The sequence below is a fragment of the Lepidothrix coronata genome, unplaced genomic scaffold (genome assembly GCF_001604755.1).
Source record: "Lepidothrix coronata isolate B3197 unplaced genomic scaffold, Lepidothrix_coronata-1.0 Scaffold304, whole genome shotgun sequence".
Classification (NCBI taxonomy): domain Eukaryota; kingdom Metazoa; phylum Chordata; class Aves; order Passeriformes; family Pipridae; genus Lepidothrix; species Lepidothrix coronata.
The window spans coordinates 190,214-195,467 of NW_016690484.1; positions in this window are offsets into that span (position 1 = coordinate 190,214).

Consider the following 5,254-nt stretch of genomic DNA (forward strand, 5'->3'; position numbering starts at 1 on the left):
CTGCTCTCAACCCACTGCCACTGCCCACTGCCCGCTGCTCTCAACCCACTGCCACTGCCCACTGCCCGCTGCTTCCAGCCCACTGCCCCCTGCTCTCAACCCACTGCCCCCAGCCCACAGCCCAGGGCTCGCATCACCTGCAGGGGTCCAGCTGCGGGCACAACCCAGCCTGGCCTCAGGTTCGCTGGGCATCGCTCCCACCACAGCTCCCGACCCCTCCGGGGCGCTGGGGCACAGGACAGCCCACGCACAGCCGCTCCATCCCTCTGCTGCTGGGGCTCCCAGGCTGGAGGAGCTGGGTTGGTCGGGACCTTTCCTCTGTCCTTCCACGTAAAGTCATGATTAGTATTGCAACAGTAATGCAGGTATCTGTGGGCTCTGCTGAGCCAGAGGTGTGCACACACAAGGGAACAGCTGGCCCTGCAGGGTCCACAGTGGTGCAGGGACACCATTATCCAGGAAGGGCACTGGAATTACATGATGGATCTACCTTTTTTGTTTGGAGAGCCACCTTCAGCTGAGATGAACAGCACAATAGATGGAATATCTCTGTTCCTATAGTCTGTTTCCCAAGAGCTGCCATGGCTCATGACACAGACAGAAACGAAAGTAAACATCACTGCAAATATTTTTGATTAGTTACTAAGCACTCTTGTTAGAGAGGGGTCTCCTTCCTGAGGCAGCACCATTAGTTTCTTGTGATTCTGAAGCTGGCCAGCGGGGCAGTTTCCAGCTCTGCTCTCGCACATTTACCGGCTGTGCTCCTCCACACAACTTCAGCAACACTGCTGTCCCTGTTGGTCCTGGGTAGGCAGAGCCAGCTCCCATCCAGACAGTAAATGGAGTTAACAACTGGCCTAGGATGTAACTATGGAAGAGGTGTTTTGTTTTGGTTTGTGTTTTTTTCCGGATAGGATACACTCCCTTCCCTCTGGCAGGGCAGGTTTTATCCCATAGTAAACAACTGTGAAACCTGTAGCGCTGTGAAACGCTTCAGCAAGTCACCCCAACTTATGAAAGAGATCCTGGCTGTCCCACTGCTGGCTCCAACTGATGCCATGGGAAAGCAATCAACCCACTGTGAGGTGAGAGGAGTTTGGGCGTGAACATCCCCACTGCCAACAAAACAGAACACTGTGACAGTGCTCCCAAAATACTCCCTTTAAATCTAAATGTCTATTTGAAGTCTGTAACTTCTCGAAAATGTGACCCTGAGAGTCACTGCAAAATCATTACTCTCTCCTCCATCACAGGCCTCCTCTCGTCCCGTTATAGGGCTGCTCGTAAATACCAGGCGTGAGCTCGCTCTCTGGAGAACTGAGACTGGGAATATCTGGGAAGCCTGTGAAGCTTAGGAACAAATTTCCCATTCAGAATTACGAAGTAATTTAACAAATTCCTTAGTAGCATAGTGAGTACTAGCTCCTGAAACATCTCCATTTCTGGGGAGCAATAAGACAGGAGAATTCCCTCTTCTCTCCCACTAATAAACTGGTGTGTGGGTGGAACAGGCTTTCAACTGCTCCGTCTGCAGGAGGAAACAGAAGGAAGGGAATTGCCATAGACGTTACTCTTACGAAAGAAAAGCTTTACATTTGTCTTCTACAGGAGTCTTCTACAAGAAAAAACAACTGCTAGAGAAAGAACAGATGAAACTAAGATGCTGCTGAACATTATAGAGTTTCCTTTAAATCATCTCTGCCACTTTCATCTTTTCACTCTTGCTTCCCTTCTGACCATTTCAGTACTCTTCAAGGATCATCTCTTGACCACCTAATGCATGAGCAGTGCAGGAACTTAATAAGGTGTCACCTTTAGGCCATCAGATCATACCTACATGCCACCCGACTCCTCCTGCTTAAAAAGAAAAGAAAAGGTATCCGATGATCTCGGCACTCTTTGGGTGCCAATCAGCAAAGGTGCAGATCAGAGGTGCTGTGGCTGTTGGAGCTGGTTGCAGGTAGCAGAGCTTCCATGTGTTCTTTGGAGTTCTTTCTGCAATCCAAGAGAGGAAATCCTATTTAACTGGCTCAGCACCAGCTGGGCTGAGGGTGGGAGACAGACGCACAAAGATCTCCTCTTACACTCTCACAGTCTCTGTAGGGCAGGAGCCAATGTCTGGGCACCTGTGTGTGGTGGGATCCTACCCAAAATAACAGCAGAAGGACTGTCAGGCTGATACTCTTGTTGGACCCATCAGGCCAGGAGCCAGTCTTAACACCAAACTGAACAGGACTGACTTGTAAGTCTGAATCAGTGTAATGGTGTTCAAGTGTGCATGAAACCTCACCTTGGGGCTGAAAAAGAGCAGAGGTGCAAAGGAAAGTCTTCCTTTCCCAGCCACATCCTGCAAGGCTTTACTGATGCACGTGCATTCTGCACAGGTCACTGCTGGCATCTCTGCTTGCTGCCAGGTGGACCATTCTCCAAGGAGGGCCATGGGCACTCCAGAGGAGGTTCCCTTAGCTCTGCAAGGGCCCTAGGAAGGTTCCCACAGAGCTGGCTCTCAGAGGGGCAGAAAGAGGTGCTCCTGTTTCTTTCCAGAGCCTCATCACAGTATAAAGCCACATAAAGCACTAGGAGAAAACTGTGTAAGAGATGACAGCCAGATGTGCCTTAGTGGAGCTAAGGAGCACTCATGACTGTTGCAAGGAGAGCAAACAGCCTCGCGTACTTGGCGTTTTCCCCTGCGAGCCATGCCAAGTTCTGCTCTTCAGACCAAATAGAGATTTTCTTCTGTTTGGACTGGCAGATTATGCTCACAAAGAGCTTTCAACTCTGGAGAAAAATATTTGGGATTCATGCAGAGCAGAATGTTTCGGTGTACACTGGCCAGTCAGAACCCAGCTGCCAGGGATGGTGATCCCCAACTGGCGGGCAGCACCCCGGGTCCGCTCGGAGGGCTGACGGGGGATAGACACCAGCACGTGAGAGTGGTCCTGGAGCTTTGGCCAAACACGGACAGGGGCACCATCAGGCTGGGGTTGGGCAGTGCTTCCCAGCAGAGACCACCCTGAGGCACCTGTGTGGCAGAATCACCAAGTCTTGCTGCTGTTGCTCACACAGAACTGCTGTGGAGACCCACCTGAGCAGTGCGGGTGGCCCAGAAAGGACAGTGGGGGGTTCCTTGCACTTTCAGTCCAGGGCCCTGCTTTTCCAGCACAGCTCCCGAGCCCTTGCTCCCACTCTCTGCCTCCACAGAAAGCCTCACCCTTCTCCTCAGGCATCACCTGGCACACACACACGTTTGCTGGTTGTACATCCACTCTGAGCTTCAGTGTCAGGGCTGCGGTGCCTGAGCACAGCTGCAGTTCAAGGTTCAGAGCAACAGCCTCTCAGCAGGACGGGGTAGCTCAGCATGGTTGCTCCTCTCCTGTGAAGTAAGACAGGCTGGCTTACACCAGCTGTTTAATCTGCAAGCCTTAGGCACACACACATCCTCTGCAAGCCACAGAGAGGATGCAATTAAGCACTCTGTTGATTACCGCTGGTGGCAGCTCCCTCCTTCCTGCCTGGGATCCCTCGGTGAGCAGAAAGCCTGTGTGGGTGATCCTCCCCTGCTCCCACGTGGAGTTCCTGTCTGAATGAGCCAGTTCCAGTAAATCCGACCAGCCTTGCCCTGAGAGAGGTCAGGGGGTGGGTGTACACAGGGATGTCACTTCGAGCTGGTGGTCAGCAGCTGAAGGCAGGATGCCTTTCCTCAGCTCCTGGCAGTGCCACATGCAGCGATGACAAACCACCTCTTTTCAGTCACCACTCATACTCTGGGTTCAGGGTGGTTCAAAAGGTTGCCCAGCTGAGGCAATTTCCATGTAAAAACAGTTTACAGTAGTTTAGGCTATGCCTGTCCCCATTTGATTTAAGAGCATTTAAATAAGTTTGCATATGCTTAGATAAAACAGCTTAAGGTCACAGCCTTGGATAAAGCTGAGTGTCCTCTTCCTGAAGGCTGGCAACTCTCCTCTCTCTGAAAAGCTTGAGCAAAAGTATTTGCAGTTACAGCCTTTGGGTGAATTTGAGGTTTCAGGGAATCATTAGTATGACCCCAAATCTTCCTGCAGCCTGAGGGAGGCCCATCTCCATCACAGAGCCAACAAACCCGCCCTCCTGTGCTCCCCAAGCGATCCCTCGGGCAGGCCACCAGAAGCACTTGCAGGGTGGGAACACCTGCTGTGCCCAGGCAGCTCACCATGGGCTCCACGGCAGCCTGACAGCCCCCGTGCCCTGCCAGAGCAAGAAAGGAGGGCTGGCAGCAGGGCAGCACACAGCCACAGACAAGGACATTTGTCTCCTCTGGGTTTGGGGCCGCGGAATAGAGGAAGTGACCACGGGAAGAGTGAAGAGAACAACACTGAGGCAGCGGGTCCATTCTCAGGACGTGCCCACAGCACCCGTGCTGTTTGTCTGTCCCGGCAGGCAGCAGAGGGAATGCACTCTCCCTCTTTTAGCTCTCTAGGAAAACCAACAAGGCTGTTACAGAGCTGAATTCTGGCTTGCCTTCTGCCAGAGGGTTCTGGTGGCTAAAGGAGGGCAGCAGCATCTGGCTCTAGCACTCCTCTTCTGTACTGTACTCTATCTCAGACATATTTTCTAAAGCTTTCCATGTCTTCCCTCCTTGATTCAGATTCATGACTAAATACACACATGAACAAGCAAACTAAAGAAATAACATACACTGTATTTGTATGTGTATATAATATTAGTCCCTTTTTGAGGCTTGGAGATATTTTCTTCTCCAGCCCCCTTTTTAGGTGCTATTTTTCCTTACTGAGGCTGGCAGGATGGCAGCCAGAGAGGCAGGACAGAGCAGGACAGCCCTTCCCTGTCAGAGCCCCCGAGAACTCTTGGACAGACACTGTGCTCCCTTTCCAGGGCTGTTTGTCCCAGTACTCAAGTCTCTGCTATCGGCATGTCTTTGGGAATATCTTGTGGCAAGGAGAAGCAATTACCAAATTGAGTGTGCGGAGCATAAAAGCCAACTAGGGTTCTTTCTGGATGAAAGAGGCAATAAAAATGCTGGTATTAATAGAAAAATATTTGTTACTTCATGGGATATCAGGGCTTCCTGTGGTTTGAGGCTGTGTCTTGCATAGCTCGTTGCTGAACGCCTCAGGATGACTCTTCCCTTTTTCTCTTTCAGCAGCAGCCTGTTGGCTCTCCAGCCAGTGATCTGATTCACAAACAGTGGTTCTGTGCCTCCTTATCAGCCGTCCTCGTGCTCCTCTCCCCTTCCGCAGCCCGCGCCGGCGCACAC